At 32.9% G+C, this 24,350-nt stretch overlaps 1 long non-coding RNA gene across 12 annotated transcripts; it reads left to right on the top strand.

Annotated features, from left to right (window-relative positions):
- Nucleotides 1-2,360: 2,360 nt before the first annotated feature.
- On the top strand, nucleotides 2,361-22,469 carry LOC18428330 (uncharacterized). Of its 12 annotated transcripts, none has more exons than XR_016052494.1 (5): nucleotides 2,400-2,573; nucleotides 3,730-3,788; nucleotides 15,226-15,475; nucleotides 21,552-21,963; nucleotides 22,062-22,469. It is a non-coding gene; the product is annotated as an uncharacterized LOC18428330 (long non-coding RNA). The 12 variants fall into 12 exon arrangements; XR_002279983.2 differs by having other exon boundaries at nucleotides 2,402-2,573; nucleotides 15,226-15,383; XR_016052493.1 differs by lacking the exons at nucleotides 3,730-3,788; nucleotides 15,226-15,475 and adding an exon at nucleotides 20,498-21,354.
- The last annotated feature ends 1,881 nt before the right edge of the window (nucleotides 22,470-24,350 follow it).

Raw genomic sequence — 24,350 nt, 5'->3', positions numbered from 1 at the left:
GATGTTGAGATGATCAATTTGAGGATTTTTGGGCATCAAAACAATCTCGTCCAGTGAAATTTTTGAGGTAGGCTCGAATGTGATTGTTTAGAGCCTCCGCTCTATATAAATTTTTTCTTTCTATTAATTGTGACAAAATTAACAAAAAATAATCAATAACATAAGGCAAGAGTAAGAGCGGTACCAATCACGACTGTGAGCCAATCTCGTGGGATCTGTATTGCAGGAAAATAAAAAAGGAATGATCCATGTATGTTACTGTATTTGGCTTGTTTTCCTCGAACTTTATATATATAAAAAAAATTCTTACGCTAAAATGTGGGAAGTATTGGCACCAATATTTTTGGTTAATAAAAAACCGAAATCCACAAAATTTCGGCTGTTGAAATACCGAAATCAAATTTTTGGTTTTTGAACAACCGAAAAACTTAATTTCAGTTGTCGAACAACTGAAACCATAGCGGGAGAGCAACTCCCATTTTCGGGTGTTGAAAAACCAAAAATCTACGGTTTCGATTGTTCAACAACTGAAATTAGATTTTCGGTTTTTCAACACTCGAAAACTCTCATTTCAGTTGTTGAACAACCGAAACCAAAACGGGAATTTAAACGAGCTAATCCCTTTTTCAGTTGTTGAACAACCGAATTTTTTTTGAATTCGGTTGTTCAACACCCGAAAATGGGTAAAGTCATATTTTTTAAAAAATTCCGTTTTGAGATGAAAAAAACGGATACGGATGTAATAACAGAAGCTATTTGGTGTAACCGTAATAATGTAAACTAAAACGGGTATATGTGTAATTTTTCCTAATATATTTATTATGTTATATAATATCATAAATATATATTATGTATAATATAATAATATAAATATTATATAATATATATAATAAATAAATATATATATATATAATATAATATATAGTATAATATAAATATATATTATATTTATATATAATTATATAATATAAATATTATATATAATATATAATATAAAATTAATATATATTATATAATATAAATTATATTAATAACATAAATATATGACATAATATAGTATAATATTTATAAATTATAATATTATATTATATTATATTATATCATATTATCAATGCTAATATTATATATTTATATTATGCATATTGGATAGTGATCAACAAAAAAGTCATAAAAAATTAAGTTCCTATCTTCTTCCTAAAAATAGAATCTTTCACTTTTTAACAAAAGATTGGAGAATTTTTGTTGAAAGATCAATTTATGAGCTTTTCATAAAAAGTGTGAAACAAACGCGAAATATTTTCAAAATCTGAAAGAATATTTTCATTAAAAATAAACACGCCCGGGAGAGAGAGGTGATTTGGGGAAGAGACGTCAATGAGAGAGAGAGGGGTGATCCGGTGAACAGGAAAATTATAAAAGAAAGACGTAAAATGAAGAGAGATTGTACGGGAAAAGTAAATTTGGGAATGGAATGGGTGCGAAGGGTCACTGGATCGGTGGTAGAGAGACAAAGTGGATGAAAATCTCATTAAATAACATTAACATTAGAACGAGAAGGGAATGAAAGTAAATGAAGGTTTGAAAAGGACAAAAGTAACATTAACAACGGGCCTCAGGTTCTATAGGTTGCTTTTATTGGGCGGCGTGAGAAATCAACGGGGCTCCGGTCCTATAGTTGCTTTTATTGGGCGGCGTGAGAAATCTTTACTGTCCACATAGATGAACGGTGCAGAGGCTGCAGCCCAACTTTAATAAATGGGGCTGCAGCCCTATAGAAACCACATCTTTTATTTAATTATCTCATTTTTATCTCTGCCTTAGATCTACTCATTTACTATGAACTGAAATGGGTTTTTATCTACGGGTGCTGTTTGTACACGACATCCACCTTAGAAAATCAAAGTAAGGCACACTCTCAACTCTGTTGGAAGCTATAGTTTTCGTAAAGACCTAAAAAATTAATTTATCTCCTGGAATTTAAACCTACAACAATAGTGTAAATTTAACAAATATATAAGTTTTTGAGTCTCTTAAAAATTGGATTAGATAAGATGCATTATTTTTAAGACTTGTAATTTTTTTTTTTTGCATATTCATATATCTTAAAGTTAAAATGATCAACTGGAAGGTTTTCTATCATCACAACGACCTTTTTCTATTGGCTTTTCATAGTGTGTTTTATTTCTATACTATATAAGATTGAAATCTTATATAAATATTTTCCTTTATATAGTCACATTTTTCTTTTTCACCTTTGGGGCCTATTTGATACCCGGAAGTCAGTTCCTAAAATGATAAAACTTACTTGTTACTATTCATGTTTTTTGTCTTTGATAAAAAAAATATAAGATATTTAAAGAAGTTGTTTATGGAGTAGCTCTTTCCACTTGCACTTTAAAAAAGGTTCCGTTGAAAACCACATAACCTAAAAGGAAACTTCATACCAACCTCACCCTCTCGCTTCTTTACCACCCTCATGCCCACTGCATTCCATACCTCCGCCTCCTCCACGACTGCTCCTCCATGCCTCCACCTCCACCTCCACCTCTTCCGCAACTGCTCCTCATCATCAGGTACTTCTCCCTCTGACTCTAACCCCTCTTCCTCTCTCTCCATGTCCCTCTCTCACTAACTCCTCTTCATAAGGTACATTTCTTTATCCCCTAAAACCCAGAAATTTCATTATTCGGCATTTTAGGAGTTCTTTTGTGGACAATAAAATGTTGAAAATTATTAGAATCATTAGTTTTGGGTGTGCTTTATCTTGCAGGGTTTCAAAGATTAAATCATTAATGGAGAAAAGATGCATATTCTGATTTAAAGTTAGGCTTAGGGATATGGTAGAATACTTTTCTGATTTTCTTTTATTGGGCATTTTAGGGCTTCTTTGGAATAAAACCAAAATGTTTAAATTTTTTAGTATCATTGGTTTTGGAGTGTGCTTTTGTCTTGTATGATTTCAAAGATTAAATTAATGATGTATATTACATTTTCTGATTTTCTTTTCATTATCTCTATCTCTTTTGTTTTCTTTTACTTTTTTTTTTTTTTGTTCAGTTTTGAAAATAGAGTACCAGTTTGAGAGTTTTTAGAGTTTTAATGCTATGAATGAGTCTTGAACTTCTAGGATTGTAAGGACCGGGGACTGTTAGTAAAAAATAATGCATTTTCTTCATATATATATATTTTTTTCCTTTTGAGTACCAACATATTAAATTTCAAGAAGAATTTGTGAATGAAATATGGTTTTTCTTTTTTATTAACATTTTAGGGTTCCAAAGGAAACTGACTAACCCTGCAGACTGTATTCTCCTCCTCGCCCAACTGAATTGGGTTTTTTTACTACTGTCTATGAGAACACCTTCTTAATGATGAATATATGCCTAAGACTTCTTGCTTTTTTCAGACATTTCTTTTTCTGATATTTTATGAATGGATGTCTATGAGATTGTTTTCTTATGAAAATGTGGATTTTCAGATGAAATTGTTAGTCTTTCTTTGGATATTTGAATCGATGCCTAAGCAGTCTTGCTTTTCAATCTCTTGCTAGATGCACTAAACATGCAATTTTTTAATTGTGTGAATGGATTCTTTCTAATTACGGCATCGATGGACATTAAAGATCGCCACAATTTGATTTGGATTTTTTTATTTATTGTGAAGGCCTTCTCAACATGAAAATGTATTCATTTGGACAAAAATTTAGCCATTTTTTTTTTTTTTCTTCAGATTGTTGATGAGTGGATGGCCAAGATCAGTTTTTTTCTTTCTTGCTAGATGGGTCAAAGGTGCAATTTGAATGTGTCCAAGATCTGTCTTTTTTCTTTCTTGCTAGATGGGTATAAGTGATTCTGTTCATCACAATCTATATCATCTGTTTTTCTCTAGGTTGTTTTTTTTGCCAAAATTTGGTGTATTTGATCTGCTATTGACAACTGAAGGGATGAATAGTTCATGGCGTGAGATTTATTGAAGTACTTCTTTTTAATTTTTTAGGGAGTTTTTCATTTACTCTCTATTGTCATTTTAGGGCTTGAATGATTGTTATGGGAAACGTGTGCTCTACATTTTGCAACTTTCACTATCACTTGCTAATCTTCCAGCATGTTATCAAACAGAGAAACCAAGAACTTCTTTAACTTCCTAGGAGGTTATCAAACACAAAAACTAGGAACTTCTTACAGTAACTTCTATCTTCCCAGCAAGGAGGAACTTCCAATTTACAGTTCATGAAGTTGCTTCCATCTATCAAACTGGCCATTGAGGAAATAAAGAAAGATAATAAAAAGAAAAATTGGCATATGAAATACTCTACCTCTTTAAGATCACTGTAATAGATCCTACTAGTCTCAAACCTAATATAGTCATGGATAATTGGCCCTTTGCAAAGAGGATGGGGAGTCGGGGGCACACTTGCTTATTCACTGTTCCTTCACTGTTCGCATTTGGCATTGGTTATTTGTAACTATTGGGGTAAGTTTGGTGCTTCCCCAATTAGTTGAAGGAGTTTTTCCTAGCTCTCTGTTGCCCATTTACCTGCTATAGGCAATATTTTATGGAAGATCTCAAAAGGTGTGATTATGTGGGAAGTTTGGAAGGAGAGGAATAGAAGAACGTTTGAAGGTAATTCCATTTCTTTCGATAAATTGTTAACCAACATCAAGCACTCGATTTGGTTATGGTTGTCTGTGACAAAAGAAGGTTGGGGAATTCCAAAAACAGATGTGATGACAAATCTTAGCAACCTTTTTCTCCTTGGTTGTGTTCGCAACAGGCCACGTTGTGTTTGGATTGCACCTACAGTTGGTTGTATTAAACTCAACTTTGATGGGAGCTCGCAAGGAAACCCTTGGATTGCTGGAATTGGTAGAGTTGTGCATGATTCCCAGGGCACTATAATTTTCTCCTATGCTGGCCCGATGGGAATCAAAACATCAAAATGTGCCAAGTTAAGTACTCTTTTGTGTGGAATTAAAATTTTGGTGGAGAGGAATATGTGCACAAATGTTTGGATTGAAGGGGACTCTTTGAATGTGATTAAGTGCTGTAAAAAAGAACAGCGGGAACCTTGGGAACTCAGGTCTCTCTGGTTGCAAACATGGATTTGGTAGCTTCCGATTCCTTTTCCTTTTCCCATGTGTATCGTGAAGCAAATTCCATTGCGGACTTTCTGGCTGTTGCTACCGTCGTTACTTATTTCCTCTGATGTAATAACTTTTTCGTAGTCATCAATAAAATTTCTGAATATTTGTCACAAAAAAAAAAGATAATTGACCCTCAACTATGAGAGTTTTTCTCATAGATCCACGTGGCAAGAAGTTTGGCCCTTCCTTGAATCTCTAAATATCTTATTATGTACTACGCTATATTGAAAACCTTTCAAGAATCAAATTTAAGGAAGAGGTAGGAGGCTTGTTTTGAAACGTTAGGCATAATCATCCAATGCAATATTTGGCCTAATCAAACCAAGTTTCATGCATAACCACATATTGGACATATATAGCTAAAAGTATAAATAACTTTAGAAAATTTATTTATCATTATGAAGATAACAAAGTTAAAAAAAAAAAGAAGTGAACTTTGAAACATGATAAATTATATTCCATCAACATGATTATAAAATAAATATTTTATAACATTCATGAATATTATGATATACCAAGATCCTTAGGAACTAAAAATAGAAAACATATTTGATGTATCGAGGGATGTAGTTATTAGGCTGCATCCAGTGACATATCAAACCTCCACTATCAAGATGGAAGGCAATAAACATGCCTCTTCCAAAAATTAAAATAATAGGAATAAAGCAATATAATTTTTAAGATTTCGTTTTTTATTTCTCTTTTTATATTCATGATCCACATTGTTGAGATTATCAACCCTTAAATTTTGTGGATCCAAAATCCATCTTTGAGATGGACTTTGGATCCATATAACTAGACATGTCTGCTAACTCATCAAAACAATATCCTTAAAAAGTTAAATGTTTTTTTAATATATTAAATAAAGTAAATGAATACAATTGATAAACCTCAAAATAATAAATAATAAATTAATAAAAAATAAATTATAAATATTTGCTATTATTTAAGTAATTATGCTTATGGTATTTATTATGATGATAACAATAAGTAATAATAATAATGATGATGATGATCATCAAAGTCTTTTTCCAACTATTTGGGGTCGGGTATACAAATCCTGTTTCACATCACTCTTTTCTATCAAGGGCCATACCCTCAGTGAGGCTGTAAGTTGCCATATGTTTTTCTTACTACTTCCGACCTTGTCCTTTTCAGCCTACCTCTTATCCTTTTTGAGCCTTCCACTTGAACCAACTTGCACTTCGTAACAAGTACTGTACTTGGTCTACGCTGAGCATGACCAGGCCACTTTTTGTTTTTTTTTGGACCAAAGTTCAAGCGTTTTATTGAAAGACTAGAAGGAAATTACATCATCAGAAATAGAAAAGGAAGCAAGAAAAACACCGCCCTTGGCTAAATGCATCAGCAACACCATTAGCCTCGTGATAGACATGGGAAAAAGAAACAGATAAGGATGCGGAAGCGTCCATAATCTATAACCATAAAGTCCGAAGTTCCCAAGGTACCTTTTGCTCCTTTCTACACCAACCAATAACATTCAGTGAGTCTCCTTCAACCATGCAACTAGTATCCAAGTTCCGCTCTATGAAAATTTTTAGCCCCCTAAGCAATGCGCTCATTTCCTTGAAATTCGTTGTTGCCACACCAATAGGTCCTACATAGGACAATACAATATTCCCATAACAGTCACGAATAACACCCCCTATGCCAGCTGGATCAGGATACCCCATAGAGCTCCCATCAAAATTGATCTTCAGACAACTCGTAGGTGGAGCATACCATAACCCCTTAGGCCGACATTACCTCACCCCAAGAGAAAATAAGTTAGAAAGATTGACCATAACATCTACTTTTGTGATCCCCCAACCCTCCTTAGTCACAGAGAGGCTTGACCATATAGACAATTTGATTAAATGAGTGACCTTCTCAAAAGGCAAAGCCAAACCCTCAAAAAGTTCACATATTTCTCTCTTTCCATACTTCCCACAAAATCATACCTTTTGCGATCTTCCAAATCACACTACTCACCTTAGGCAAAAAAGGAAGTATAAATTGAGAGAGAACCACAGCTACACCTTGAGGCAGCAACAAAGATACACCAACCATGCTAAACAACCAATGCCAGATACTAGAGGTATAAGGACAATGGATCAATAGGTGCGCAACTGATTCTCCATCTTGTTTGCATAGAAAACAAATATTTGGCAAAATTTTCCTCCTTTTCATAAGAGTATCTATCGTTAGAATTTTATCTTGTGCCGCTAACCAGATGAAAACTTGAATTTTGTGGGGAATAGGCCATTTCCATATTTGAACAAGCTCATGGCAAGACCATCTCCAACGGTCATGGAAGAACAAATTATAACACGATTTAACATAGAACAAACCATCACTCTCAATCTCCCATACTAGCAAATCTTCCACATCTTATGAGATATATACTGTATCCAAGAGTTCCATCAGTGTACACCATTGGGATAACATCAAGTTAGTTAAACGGCTATATATGAGAGGGATATTCCAAGATATCAAAAGACCTCTCCTTTCCATAGTCTCACAAATCAGCAAATTTGGGTTAGTGACCACCCGAAAAAGATTTGGAAATGCAACTTTAAGGGGGAAGTCCCCGATCCATTTGTGGTGCCAAAATAGGACCTGCCTACCACTTTCAACATTCCATCTAAAGTACTCTGAAATCATAGGTCTACAATTGAAGATAGCTCTCCACATCTAAGAAGTCTCATTTCCTCTACTACCACCAAAACACAAATTATAACAATCCGTCCCATACTTAGAAGCTAGAACTTAGTACCAAAGATGGTCATTAAAGTGAACACTATGCCACCACCATTTGCACAACAATGCTTGATTAAATTTGTTGACATTCCAAATACCCAGACCACCTTCATGCTTAGGGGTACAAATTCTATCCCACCTCAAAAGATGGAATTTCCTGCAATCCTCACACAAACCCCACATAAAATCTTTCACCATTTTCTCAATTCTCCTTCCCACTGAGGCTGGAATTGGATCACAGATATCTGATAGATTGGAAGATTAGCCAAGCAAGATCTTAACAAAGTAACCCTACCCCCCAAAGATAAGTATTTATGTTTCTATAATCAAGCTTAACTCGTACCCTTTCAATAACCTTATCCCACACTGCAATAGAGAATTTTGAATAAGAGATAGGTAATCCCAGATAGAAAATGGGAAAAACACCCACTTTACATCCAATAACACTTACCAAATTTTCCACCACCGATCCTATATAGTTAATGCCCACCAAAGAGGATTTATGGAAATTAACTTTAATCCCCAAAGTCACTTCGTAAATTTCCAAAAACCTTCCAATATTCTCTAACTTGACGAAGTCTCCTAGAGGCATTGAAAACGCTATTAGGACTCCCTTTGAAAAGCATAGAGAAATGGGCAGAAGAAAGACAACCATAAATCCAACTTCTCCATCTAACTTCAAAACCCATAAATTTCATAATTTCTAATAGCACCCCTTACTCCACTCTATCATACGCCTTCTCCATGGCCAATTTTAGCAAAACCCCCTCCTTCTTACTCAGTACATGAGAGTGTATACATTCCTGTGCCACGAGGACACTATCAGTAATTTGTTGATCCTGGATAAAGGCCGACTGTGATGTTGAAATGAGGAATGGTAGAACATCTTTAAGACGCTCGGCTAATACTTTGGCAATGATTTTATAAATACTCGTCAACAAACTGATAGGTCTGATATCAGAGAGTTCACTGATCATAGACTTTTTAGGAATCAAAGCTAAAAAAGTTGAGTTGATGCCCTTAAAAATGTGACCCCTGATCAGAAACTCTCTTACCAGAAGCAACAAGTCATCATTAAGAATATGCCAAAATTTATGGAAAAAAGCCAGCAGGAAACCATCTGAACCTGGCACCTTATCACACGGATTTACAAAGACAACATTTTTTAATTCTTCAAATGGTGATATCCTTTTCCAAAAAGCCTGCTCTATTCCCCTCCAACACCTTAAAATAAACATTTGCGAAATTCGGATCCAAAATGACATCCTTAGTGAAAGCATTCTTGAAGTGATTAATAATTCCCCATTCCATGGCAACATTATCCTCTGAATCTATCCTTGGGATGGTCTGACCCAAGATATCATTTTGGAGCTACATGTAAGTTCTTCTGAATGTAGTCATTTTGAATTCTATCCCTTCTTGACTTGCCACTCATCAATCTCAACGTCCTCATCTCAGCTACACTGATCCTACTGATATGTTGTTTCTTGACCACCCAACATTCTGCCCCATAAAGCAAAACTGGTATCACAACTGTCATATAGAACTTCCCCTTCAACTTCATTAGTGTGCGGATATTACATAAAACTCCAGTTGCACATCTCCACCTCGCCCACCCCGTAGTAGCGGTCAACATCATTATAATAAGGGATAATTTGTTATTTAATTGGAAATTATAATATTAAATTATATTATGATATTTCAATATACGGACATTATTCTGTAATAATTATGTATAATATGATTATATTATAAATAATATTATTATATTATAATAATTTATAATATCTTATTCCAATTATTTAACTATTGTATATGCATTTAATATTTGAATATCATTATCCTAAAAATTAATATTTATGATATATTTATGATTGATATTTCATTGTTAAATAACTATAAATAAAAAATACAACCAGTTTCTTATCAAATTTTTAATATCTTACCTAAAATTTCTCAAAATACTTATATTTTCTCTAACCTATTGTAAAATATCTATTGCATAAACCATATCTTATCTTAAACATATAGGATATAGTTTATCTGAAAAATAGAAAGATACACTACGTGATGCCCAAAATTGTCCTATTTGAAGTTCACACGCCTCATATCTTTTCTAAGGGCAGGGGCAATCAACCGGTGCCAAACCCTTATATACAGTATAGATACGACCATTATGTAACAAATGAGATATATAAAGTTATAATAACTTTTAACATTCATAACCTTCAATAATATAGCATGTTCAATTTTTGAGGCTCTTGCTGTTGTCAAACTTAGAGGCTTATAACCATGAATAATGATAAACCACTAGTGGAATAAGAATCTTATGACAAAAACCCTTTTAACATGATCTTCAAAATGTTTATGTGATTCTCAGCATCAATTTTGTATTGAACAATATTGTCATGTAACAATATTTCAAGTATGTATCATATATTTGAGATATTAAATCTTTGAGACATTGGAGTGGACCAAGGATACATTTTTTTTAAAATATTTCTAGCTGTAAGCTATACATATAGTTACTTGTGCTCTAATTTAATGTACTCAATTTAGAATAAATATGAGTTTTGTTTTGAACATTTGTGTTTGATGTACACTATTTTTGCTTATCATTATGAAGATAAACAACGAGGAAATATTATATGAGAAAGTAAAAGTGAGGGGTCTTTTTCTGTTAGATGTACGTATCGACTACGTTTCTAAAGTGTCGAAGTATTATCTTTTTGCAATCTGGAAATGGCATATCCTTATGAAGATTAAAGCTTTCCTTTAGATTGCTTTAGTAGATAAATGTCTTACTATATACCATCTTCAAAAGAAAATTGTTGTCACCTTTTCTCACCTTGTTCTTTTTTGTAGATGATATTTGGAAGTGGGGTTTTAGTGCTTTGGTTATCACTCTTATTATGCCAGCTGATCTTATTTTAGTTATTAATCATCTCAACTTCCCATCTTTGCTCAAAACATAAATTTATTTTAGTTATTAATCATCTCAGCTTCCCATCTTTGTCCAAATCATGAACTATTATTTGGAAGTGGTATTTTATGGCAGATCTTGCTAAAGTGAAACAGACAGGGAGATCTTCGAATCTTGCAAGCATTAAAGATAAAGGGCAGATATCTTTGTTAATTTAAAGCTCCTAGTCTTCTCTTATTTTTCAAAATATTGACTATATTTCACTTGGACCCTTCCTCCTGAAGGGGCTTAGCAATTAAATTTTGATAGAATTTCTTTAGGAAATCCAAGTAGGTGGTCTTCTTAAAGGCCATGAGGGTACCACTATCTTGTCTTCTGCTGGGCCATGTGGTATAGGAAATCCAAGCAGAAGTAGGTGGTCTTCTTAAAGGTCATGAGGGTACCACTATCTTGTCTTATGCTGGGCCATGTGGTTCTACCACGGCTAACGAGGCTGAGATAGTTTCTCTTCTTCAGGGCCTGTAAATCATTATTAACAGAGATATTCACGGCATTATTATGATCGAAAGAGATTCTCTAAATGATATCCAAAGGTGCAATCAAGAGCACAGAATCATTCGGTTGCTTCATGTCTTCTGGTTGAAGATCCTTGATATTGAATCAAGAGCAAATGATGATGCTATGCGTTTCGCTTTCCTCCCTTTCTCTTTCTATTCTCCTATCAAGAGCAAAGAATCATTTGGTTCCTTCATGTCTTCTGGCTGAAGATCCTTGATATTGAATCAAGAGCAAATGATGTTGCTATGCGTTTCTCTTTCCTCCCTTTCTATTTCTATTCTCCTAATTCGAGCATGGTAATTTCATGCTCTTGCAGCAATTTATCAATAAAATCTTATGAACATTGTCAAAAAAAAGAGAAGATAAATAGCGGTAAAGAATAATAAATTAGTTAATTCTTCACTGCTGTAATTTGATCCTTTCAATAAAGTTAAAGTTCATGAATATTGTCAAAAATAAAAATAATAAATTACTTGAAAAACTTGATAAATTATTTTTTGTTATTATAATGGTACAAGAAATATAGTTTATAACATTTATGAGTGTATAAGAAATATAATTTGTAATATTTATAAGTGTATATGAATATTATGATTTACCAAAATAATTAGGAAAAAATAGAAATACTATTTGATACATTGAGGGATGCAGTATAGAGCAATGTTGTCAAATTCGCTTCATTTCGGTCAAGAGGTTGAAGCCTTCAGAATTTAAGCATAAACCGAAGCGAAGAGAAGTGTGGTGCTGCCGCTTCTGTCACATTCGGGCTGCTTCGCTTTGCTTCGAGTTTGCTTTGGCCGAAGCTTCGGGTTGCTTCGATCAGAAAAGAAACACCTATATATTTTTTTAAATTTTTTTTTATAATTTTAATTTTTTCCATTATTTTTATATTATATATATATATATATTTATATATATATATATCTAATTTATTTATATTAAATTTTAAAAAAAGGTCTAAAGTCTTCTCCCGAAGCATCGATTTACTTCATTTTTCTCACCAAAACGAAGAAGACTCCGAAGCAAATCTGACAACATTGATATAGAGTTATATCACTTACATAATAAACCACCATCAGTAAGATGGGTGCCAAGAAAAGTGCCTCTTCCAAAAACTAAAATGTCCGGTGCAATATCATTTATAAACTTCATTTTTTTTTCTTTACAGATTCATAATCATCAAAGTTGAGATTATCAACCTTTAAAATTTTGGATACAAAATTCATCTCTAAGATAGATTTTGGAGGGAGACACATGTAAATAGATGTGTTGTATGACACATCAAATCGATATCCTAAACAGGCACAAACTTATATTAACATAAATAAAATATATAAGTTTATTTGATAAGGGTGTGGTTTCAATAAGGTTGCAATTTTAAACAATCCAATTAATCCGTACCTCTAAATTTTATCATAACATGTAATTTTGGTGTAAAATGTTCTTAGAATTATCTTAAAATCTATTTTCATATCAAATTATAAAATTTCTAAACTCTAAAAATGGTTAAAATCAAGTAGATCTATAAACATATAAAAATATTGAAAATGGATAGTCTAAATAATGTGTTGCAAGATGTATTAGTTCTGAGACTATAATTTTATTTATTTTTCATATTCATATATCTCGATGTCGAGATGATCAATTAGAGGGTTTTTCAACATTAAAATAAGTTTTTCCCATTTGAGGTGCATATGTAATTGCAACCTTATATAAAAAAGTTTCCATTCGATAAACCATAGGAACTCATTATTAGTTGTCATGAAAGAGCTGTGACCCTTTGATGAAGATGCCAAATCAACAAGACTTGAGATTAGAGTGTCCCAAGTAACCATGTCTCTAGACATCCCAATCATCACATTTTGTATACATTGAAAACTGTCAATCATGTAGAACATGTACATGATATTAGTAGCCTAGAACCACATCTAAGAAAACGTACCTATAAGCTTTGTTACTATAAGCTTTGTTATGGGTTACAATCCACAACCTTTTGCAATTTGAACTTGGTGACCCTTCACTCAAGACAAAGAATAGTTCATCCTATCTTCTAGCATTGAGAGCAATATCAACCTCATTTTGGTGGACATCCCTTTCAATGAAGTTACCCCTCAAGAACCTCTACTGCAAATGACATAGCTTCTTTGTGCATATCTTCTATGGCACCTAAGATTTAGGCAAGACATAGAGAGCTAGGTAACAACCAAGTTATGCTTAAGAAGCGAAGTTCTTTTGGTCAAAATAGAAAGGTTTGTACCACCAATGATGACAAAATGGATCTGCAGTCTCACCGTCTAATTCTCTCCTCATCTATGTCTTGGCATTGCCCTTTTCTCCACTCATTATAGTTTCACTTGGACTTAGCCCTTGGCTCAGTCGAGTACCCAAGTACAGCTCTGGTATATTGAAAAAATAAAAAAAATATAGACCTTTGTGATTGATGTATACACATTATACATACAATTTGGATGTATTTTATATTGATTTTTATGTTTTATTGTTGAATGCCATTTTTTGCATTTTCCTTTTTTTCAATTTTTCTGAAATGGCTCCAATCATAAATATTTTTTTTTCCTAAATCCATGTTTGTATTATTTTCATCTTATTTAGATTCCTTATGTAGCTTTTAATTTTGTGTCGCTTTTAAAGTTCATAGTTTAGGATTTAGTATTTTTACGTTTTTTTTTGAAACATTTTAGGACTTTTTGACCCATGTTCATGACTCGGCAAGTCCACTCAGATTTTACTCAGCAATTTTGTTTCACTTTTAAAGTTCATGGTTTAGGATTTAGTATTTTTAAGTTTTTTTTTGAAACATTTTAGGACTTTTTGAGCCATGTTCATGACTCGGCAAGTCCACTCAGATTTAGCCAGTTACTCAGCTCAAGCTAAGGCCGAGTCCAGTGCCCAAATCTATAAAACATTGGTTTGGATCTTCCATGCTCTACAACTTTCTCTGTCTCTATAAATCTCTCTTCGCCTCAATAGCCACTCTCACACTTGTCTCATTTTCTCTTTATTATATACCCTTTCAATATTCTCCCAATAACTTCCTCATCTCAATGACCATGACACCCACTGTCATCGCACCTCTCCAGCCCAACAACCCTCCTATTTAGAAAACTTAAAGAACTTATCCTATTCTAACTCTTCCATGGTTCTAGAGCTTCAATCAACTCTACAACTTTATCTCTCTAGGACTATTTTTCTCTCTTCTATTATAGTTCTTCCTATTCTCATCTTAATTAACCACTTGATATCATAGAGATTACATTCTTAGGAATTATGTTATGTATTGACATTAATGTATTCTCATCTTAATTAACCACTTGATATCATAGAGATTACATTCTTAGGAATTATGTTATGTATTGACATTAATGTTTTCGATTGTGGTTTTCCTTAATATCACATGATTGTATATCTTGGGAATTGTGTTTTGATAAGAGAGACAGGGAGAGATAAACACAATGAAAAAGCCAAATAGAGCATAGAAGCGAGAGTGCGTGAGATACATCATGCAACTACATTGAGAAAACTGCATGGCCTTATTTTGGCCATGCTGTTTTACAGACTACTAGATGATGAATTTGTGTTTGTGTTGTTTCCTCATGCCCCTTAGTGCTCTTTTGTTATTATGGTGTCCGTTTTGCATTTATTGCAATGTTTTGTTATTATAGTGTCCTTTTTGCAATGTTTGTTTTTTAAGGTGCTTACTAGGAAGTTTGTTGTGTTACTAAATCTTTTGCATGTGTGTATGTCCTTACGCACATGCGTGCATCCTTTACGTGTTACAGTGCCCGATTTTTTATATGGTCAATTTTATTTCATTTTTAAAAGAATACAGGTCACATCCCATAATTTATAAAACTATGGTACCAAATCAACCCTCTTCATCATGGCCAGCCACCAGACATGCGTGGTAACTCTTCATCATCGTCAACCCTCTTCATCATGGCCAGCCACCAGACGTGCGTCAGCACGAGAAATAGCAAGTGGTAATTGTTTGTGATACATCATTTTATGAGTCCTGAGCGCTTATGCTTGTTTGAAGGGTGAGGTTTGTACAAAGTTGCTACCTCCTCAAAAGGTGAGGTTTTTATAAAGTTGCCTCCTTATATTGTAGAAGTGAAGTGCAATTATATAAAATTTACTTATCGATGTTGTTTTGGTGTCTAAAATCTTATGATGGCTTCAAAATATCTTTTTATCTTCAATTAGAAAATTTATAATTTAAAAAAAAGATACAGATCGAGCAAATCAATAAACACTTGAAAATCTTGAAAATAGACGGTCCAGATGAATTTTTACAAGATGTACTATTTTTTGAACTTAAAATTCTTTTTTTTCTTCATATCCATTCATCTCAGGCTCAAAATGATTAGTTGGAGGGTTCTCCTAGCTCAAGGTCGAGATGATCAGTTGGAGGGTTCTCTTATGTGGGAACACTATCCACTTTATTAGGATTTTGAGATGCACTTTCCTCAAAAGTATACAAACTTTTTCCTTCTTTGAATCACTGATGGATAATTTTCACCTACCCTCACCTTATTGAATGAACTTTATTAGTCTCTAAATATTAAACTACTATTAGAGCCTAGATTACTTTGAATTAGTATTTAAAACTATTCCCTCCGTCTCTAAAGATTAAAGTACTATTCGAGCTTGAATTACTTTGAATTAATATTTAAAGCTATGTAATTTATCTATGCTACATTATTAAGTCAAAGTTAAGGGGTGGACATGTATCGAAAGAGAATTTTATGGATACAGAAAGAATTTGTATAGATAAATCAGGCAAAGAGATTTTAGAGAATTGGATATCTATTATTGTATTATTTTTCTCCAAATCTACCGTCTTTATCTAAATTGTAGGAAATCTTTGTAGTATATATTTTATTTACAAAAAAAATATTTTGCATAGTGAGAGAGGCATTACTTTCCAAAACGCCTCTCTCCATAAATCTCTCAACGAAATCTCCTAAATCTCTCTCTTTCCATCTTTAATTGTTTATTTGTTATTAACTATTGAATTGTTTTAGTAAAATGATGGATATCTGTAGCTGATAGATGTTAATTTAGTAGTTATGTAGAAACCCCATAAAACATCTTTTTCTTTCCGCCTCTCTCACGAATCGTTTATTTATTCTCTCTCCAATCATTTATATATTCTCTCACACATTTATTCGTTCATAGTATTTATTTGGTTTTCAATATTTTCAATTGTTCACGTGGTCTTAGGTGTTCTTTTATTTCATATTTAGGCAGCAATATTCTCATAATATGGTATTCAGTTATTTGATTTTCAGGTTGCAATATTCTCATATGATAGGTGAGAATAGAATAGATATGGATCTGTCCAGGGACTTTTTCATATGTGCAATACCACCTCCTTTTATTATTAATATACGCATGTGCATTTGTAACTCTAAGGTGTTCGATAGAGTTAATAATATCCATTAATTTATATGTGCCTAAAAATTAGGACAAAGTATCAGGTGGATATCATTTATATATGAAACCATGATAAAGAGTAATAAATATTTAATTACTATAAAATTAATGATTAAAAATAGTATAATTAATACAAATTAATCAAATTGTAATTAAAAAATAAAACATAACATTTAAAATATAATTTTTTTAAAAAAATTTGTATTGAAAAAAAAGACTAATTAAATTATTTAATAAATGAAAAATTATAAATAATATTAAAGGTAATAAAAATGTGAGGATTGGATATAAAAAACTTTTAAAGCATACAAAACCGTTAAAAGTGATAATTAAAAAGCATAAAAAAAATCTTGAAAACTAATTCATAAAAAAAAACAAACCTAAAATAGTTTGATCTCATTGATCTTTTTGTCATCCAGTGGAGATCTCTTTTCCTCTCCTATTTTTATAGCATCAAAAGCACCACTACAGTGATGCGCAGCGGAGATCTCTTTTCCTCTCATATTTTGATTACATGGCGGATTATGGCATCAAAAGCCGTGATGCGTAGCTGAGATCTCTTTTCTTCTCCTATTTTTATGACATCAAAACTCTCCTATTTTTATAGTATCAAGAGCACCACTACCGTGATGCCTAAAATACGTTTTCCTATATTTTAGAAATTTATATCCAATCCAAAATTTACATAAAACCCAACACAGCAGTACATACTTCTCTCTCTTTTGGTTATCTATATTTCTATAATTTTAGATTATTTTATCTCAAATCTAAAGAGGTACATCTTGTGTTTTCCACTTTAGATTATTTTCTCCCAAATCTAAAAAGGTACATTGTGTTACTGTGTTTTCCTTTTTATTTTTATTTTTTATTGAGGTACATTTTCTTCCTGTGTTTTCCTTATTTTTTATTTTTTATAGAACTTCATGTAAGCCATGTAACTTGATGAGATTTATGGTTTATAAACATGATTAAGGCCTAAATAGATGGTTTAATTTCATTTTTTTCTTTATATTGTGAACCATTGTTTAACACTAGCACTTTTGTATGGTTTGTGCTTTGACAATTAGATTTCATAATTTCTTTTAAATATTTATTACTGCTTTATGCATAACGTATTAATAAAACTTGCAACGAAAGTGCAAGGTACTTGTCACATATTAAGCCACTGGATACTTTTTCTCTCTCTCTCTCTACTCTATAGGCCTTTACATAGTTTATTATTATTTTTAAATAGCCAATATTTAAAGCTTCTCTATTTATATAGTTTATTTATATGGTGTAAACTTAGCTTTGTTCTCTTCATGCTATAGTAATAGTTTAAATGTAGTTAATATACACCATAGTTATTTTACGCTATAACTAATTTTAAAAATTTACACCATCGTTTCGAAATAGCTGATTTTAAATTATTTTCTGCAAGATTATTTACACCATATGGCTTTGATTTTATACCATAAAGCTAATTTTAAAGCTATATAAATGAGGTTTTGTGGTGTAAAAAATGTCAACAAAAGAAATTAAGCAACACGACGTCTGTCTCTTTTTTCTGTTTTCTTTTTCTTTTTTCTTTTTCTTTTTTAACCCTAAAGGAAATTAAAACAATACAAAGGAAATAATAACCCTAAAATATTTAATAGTCCGCAGATTTCTAAACAATGAAATGAGGTCTCAATATTCACATATTTTTGTAAAATAGTGAAAGTACATAATGCACCACCCTTAAATTTTTTTAAAACTAAAAAAATATGTTTACGGACTTTTAGTTATTTTTTGAATTTTTTTGAGGCCAAAATGGATCGATCCGATCGATTCACCGATCCAAATCACTGATCTCTGTCCCGATTTTGAGGTGGCTAATCCGGGCCACCGATCATTTTTTAAGGAAAAATTACATATATATCCGTTATACTTTCCGTTATTACCAAAATACCTAATACTTTATGTTATTACTAGAATGTCCGTTTTTTTCACTTCATAACAAATTTTTTTTAAAAAAGACGTTTTTACCCTTTTTCGGTTGTTTAACAACCGAAATGGCTGGAATTTCGGTTGTTCGTCAACCGAAAATGACCTTGATAGTTTAACGTTCATCTTCTTTGTTGCTCTCTATGTCTATGTGAGTTTTACTTTTTGGTTTTTGAACAACTGAAATGGTTATGATTTCGGTTTCTCAAAAACCGAAAATGACCCTGATAGTTTTAACATGGTTATGATTTCGGTTTCTCAAAAACCGAAAATGACCCTGATAGTTTTAAGAGTTTATTTTCTCCGCTCTCCATGTCTTTGCTCTATGAGTGCTAAACAAAGGTAGCTAACAACTCTCTCCCAAACAACCTAACTTTATAGTTATGTGCAGCTCAGGATTTATTTTGTATTTTAACAGAATTTCTCGGATTTTGAAGGCATTTCACAGAGTGAAGGTATGTGGGTCGATTTTAGAAATTTAGATGGTACAAGATTGTGATTTAGGGTTTATACTCAAGCACACTAATTCTTTCTCGTGAAATTGATTTAGTTTCAATTAATTTGTGGGTCGATTTGATTGTATAAGATTTTTAAAATTTGGGGGTTTTGAGAACTAGGAATTTTGGGATTTCTGTAGAACTCAAAGTTTTTACAAGATGTTGTATTGAGTTGATTACTTTTTTTTAGTGTCTATGGGGACGTTCACAGGACTGTGATTGAATGATTTGTTTTGATTGCTTTGTTTTTAGAACTTGAAATTTGATGTGTTGCTTTGTTTTGAATGTTGTGCAGATTTTACATTATATTGTATTGTATGTCAACTTTGATACTCTTAGATAGTTTTAAGTACAGATTTGTAATAGATTTAGTGATATCTTAGGAAAGGGTTGATTTTTGTTGTTGATAGATTGAGTAGCTTAACAATGAAAATTTGTATGTGATTTATGATTCACGTACATATTTACTTTGAACATTTTGCAAACTCTTGTGGTTTTAGGAGTACGTAGGAAATAAATTACTGTATGCATACAGACTTCCATATTTTGGATAGAATAATTCGTGACTAGATTTATTTGAGAGCTCATTCGATATGTAAATTTGTGATCACTTATTTGGAGGTCTAATACGTGAGTTAACATTGTTTCATTGATTCTATATGCAAATGCATTATGAGTTATTGCTGTCTCGATATTCATTCCTTTATATTATCATGTTCTTTTGATAGAGTAGTACTTGTATTAGAACCTCTAAGTTGAGTTGAAGAGCTATACAATTAGGTTGTTTGTGCGTAAAAAAAATGGTTTTTTTAGGTCCATAACATTAGGTTATGGTCTAAAATTGATCAGTTTTTTGGTTTAATAATAGCATGTCATTATTTTTTTTTTGTTATTCAGTTAAGTTTTGAATATGTAACGTTATGATTAACATGGTGACCATATGGGATTTCGGTGAATATAAATCGTGTACATCTTGATGGGGGGATACCTAGGAGGTCCTCAAGACCCTAATTTGCTTCAACTTCATTCAGAACATTCATCATATTTCATATGGGAAGGACAAGTATATGCATATATTCATTTGCTATTTCCATTACTTTGTTATTTTTCAATAAATTGTAGTCTGTTTATACATCATACGGGAAGTACATGTATATATTTTGTGATTCATATATTGTCTAGTTGCTGTATTCCAGGAAAAACAAGAAATTAGAATCGATGAAAAAAGTTTTCAATTAAACGAGTGACATCTAACAGATGAGCAAGTTGGGCGAGTGAATTCGTATGGGTTGGGTGCTCTATTTATAATCCAGACAGGTCGAATTGATCATCCTTTGATCGCAGCAGCCAATGTAGATAGGCGGTGTTCATTTCATTATAACATTTAAATTGGTGAGATGACACCCACATTATTTGATGTTTATAAGATATTGGGACTGGCTGTGGATGGCGACCCTGTTATATGTCGTCCTATTAGTGACCTCCGAGAGTTCATAGAAAACAATTTAGGTATAGTCCCCATTGGAGGCAACTTGACAGTCATCAAGCACTTATGGTGGCAAACTTTCATACATTGCCACCTGATGCAACCCCTGTGCAAGTTGTTAGATATACCCGAGCCTACCTGCTCTACTTCATCAACATCACCATTTTTGCAGATTCATCGGTTGCAATAGTGCCAACGAGGTACTTACAGTTCTTTGAGGATATTGAAGAAGCCGACATATATGCTGGGGGTGCTACATCCCTTGCACATCTTTATCAATCTCTTGGAAAAGTTTGTACTTTCAAGCGAAGTCATTTTAGTAGTTCAACCACTCTTATGCAGGTAAATTCTATTTTTGTAGCTAACATAAGCCAAATAGTTTAGACTACTTTCCAAAAAAAAAATACTTATCATATGTAAATATAATGTTGTTCTGGTCTTATGAACATATTATGCATATGAGGCCCATACCGCATAGTATCTTTCTAAATATGCCCCGGGGGCAAAAAGATGGGAGCCACTGAAGAATTATTATGGCAATCCACATAAATTGATGTCTCCCATTAGGTAAGAATTCGATAACCTCCAGCCTAATGAGGTTAGTGTGTATTTTGATATTACAAGATTTGTTATTGATTAATTTTAATTGTATTTAAGTATTTGTAGTTGTTTATTGATTGATTGTCGTATGTTTGATTTCATATCATATAACAAGTAATACAGAATCCCTATTTCAAGGCTGATGAGGCCATTTCAAATGATAGGTTGCTGGCATTCGAAACCGCAATGTGTTTTAACAACCCTGATATTTGATGATATTGCCGAGCCGTATATGCTAGACGTGTGTGTCGGCATCCAAGAAGTCCCATATATGTTGGTCAAAGGTCTAGTAGACAAGGTGGGCAGCAAGATTGGAGAAATGTAAATTCTAACAAGATCCATCAATGGTTAACTCAATATGAGCGCATGATGCCAGGCATTGAAGTGGATACTGTCAATGGGTTGCCGTTAGAGGAGTACAAGGCCTGATACGACCTAGTGTCCTATCCTATAATCCATAATGTCGCTAACTCACCAAATGACATATTGTAACCTGCTAACCAGGAAGAAAAAGGGGTGGTTCTTGCACATGAAACATAGTATATAATGAGACCTCGAGGTTATGAGGACCAGTTGGTATGCTTATATAACCTACAATTTTTTTTAATTTTATACTTACCCATTAATTCCATGAAATGGTTTAAATGTTATAATTACCTATCTTGCTTTTGCAGGTTAGTGCAGTTCAGGCTAGTACAGTCATGTTAGCAGAGGCACTTACACTTAGACATAAGTGGAATCCTGAAGTTTATAATCACGTTAACAATACGTTTGCAATGGTGTCTAAGGTTGTGCCTATCGACATGGATGATATAGGAGCCCAGATGGAAAACTTATAATGTCAAGTTAATAACGAAGATGCACATGACGAGCCCAGACAAGATGTAGTCGGTGAAAGTAGTCAGGCTATTGAAGACCTGGTTCCATCTACACAACCTATGGTTGAGGAGTTCAGAAGGCATAATACGCAAAAGAAGCAGTATGAGCTTAAGAGAAAGCGGTCAATGTAATTGTCTTTTTAACCGTTGTAATGTTATCATATTGTAATAAACTCCCGAGAAATGTAATGGTATTTTTGGCAATATTTGAGTGTTTTGAGTTATTAAGATGTGTTACACTACAAACATATTTTTGTATTTGAGTTTGTTGAGTCTTTCCTTCCCTTAAAAGTTCATTCTGTTGTCGACTTTGGACTGTTGAGTAGTTGATAGCATAATGTTTACCAATCCAAATGCTAGTTTAGTATTTTACATACAAGACAAATTGTATATTTGCCTTGCATATGTTATTCTACACTATGTGCGTCAAATTTTATATATTATGCTAATTCTGGCTTTGTTAAACCAAATAATAATTCTGAGGAGAGGAGAGAACACACGAAGTATTTAGGCTGCTGCAAAGTGAACGGAGGAGAGGAGATGAGATGTGTAAGAATTTAGGCTGCTACAAATATTGATTTTAAAACTTAATTTATCTATGAACAAATAAATAATTTATTTATGAAAAACTTCACAATGGCATTAAGCTTTTGTCCTATTTTCGGTTGTTGTACAACCCAAAACAAGACATTTTCGGATGTTGAACAACCTAAAATGTCTTGTTTTCGGTTGTTCAACAATCGAAAATAGGATTGCGAATTCCAGCAAACTTCTGGAAGACGTAGTCCTAATTTCGGTTGTTAAACAATCTAAAACAAGATATTTTCGGTTGTTCAACATTCAAAAATGTATTATTTTCGGTTGTTCAACAACCCAAAAATAGACACAAGGTTAAAAATTTGAAATCTTATTTTCGGTTGTCGTAAAACCGAAAACAAGACATTTTTGGATGTGGAACAACACAAAATGTCTGTTTTTCGGTTGTTCAACAACCAAAAATAGAACTGTGAATTCCAGCAAACTTCTGGAAAACGCAGTCCTAATTTCGGTTGTTGAACAACTGAAAATAAGATATTTTCTGTTGTTTAACATCCGAAAATGATTTTCCGTTGTTGAACAACAAAAAACAAGACATTTTCAGTTGTTTAACATCTGAAAATGATTTTCGGTTGTTGAACAACCGAAAATAGACATGAGGTTAAAAATTTGAAATCCTACTTTTTGTTGTACAAGAACTTAAAACAAGACATTTTTGGATGTAGAACAACCGAAAATGTCTTATTTTCGGTTGTTGAACAATCGAAAATAGGAATGTTATAGTTTTTTAAACACTATTATAAAATGGGTTAGAAAATTACATATTTTTTGGAGTTTATTACATTTTATATTACCTTATTACTTGGAGGACCATGTCAGCTACAATTAGCACAAAAGTATTATGCATGTAATGATGGGTACATAACACAATACAAAAATACAAGATTGACAACATGGAATTCAAGATCTTCATTAATTCATCAAAATGATAATTCTATACAAACAACATTATGAAATTATGATTCACTACCTAATGGCCTATCGGTTATTTGCAAGTCCTCCTATTATTACTCACTGCACCGCATCGCTTGTACCTCCAAGGCCTGGTGGTGGACTGTTCAGTCTCTGATATTTTTGGTTGCTTTTTCGGCCTACCGGGAAGACGTGTCGTCCTTGATGGCAACACTGTCCGATTGAACATACGAGTCAACTCAATATCATCCGGGACAGGTACAAAGGGAGTTTGAAAGACCCTTTTAAAGTATTCCATTGTGAAATACTGAATGCAGTACGCAGTGGAATCCAAGTGCCTATGGTTAATAGCCGCAATGCCGTGACTACGCGGTATGCCACAGAGTTGTCATTTCCTACAATTGCATGTCCAATGAGTTAAATCGACAACGTACTTCTTCCCAAGATAGTGGATCTCAAACTGCGCATTCATGGCCAATATAACTGTGCGTAAAAGTCTTGCTTTCATCTTTCGTAGTCGAGTAATTCTTGGGCTTTTAGTCCTAGGATGCTGCTCCAACTATTACCTAACTTTCT

This window comes from Amborella trichopoda, chromosome 1 (assembly GCF_054954075.1).
Source record: "Amborella trichopoda isolate Santa Cruz 75 chromosome 1, AtrichopodaSantaCruz75HAP2 v2.0, whole genome shotgun sequence".
Lineage (NCBI taxonomy): Eukaryota > Viridiplantae > Streptophyta > Magnoliopsida > Amborellales > Amborellaceae > Amborella > Amborella trichopoda.
Note: the sequence above shows the minus strand (reverse complement) of the source record. Positions and strands in the feature narration are given on the sequence as shown.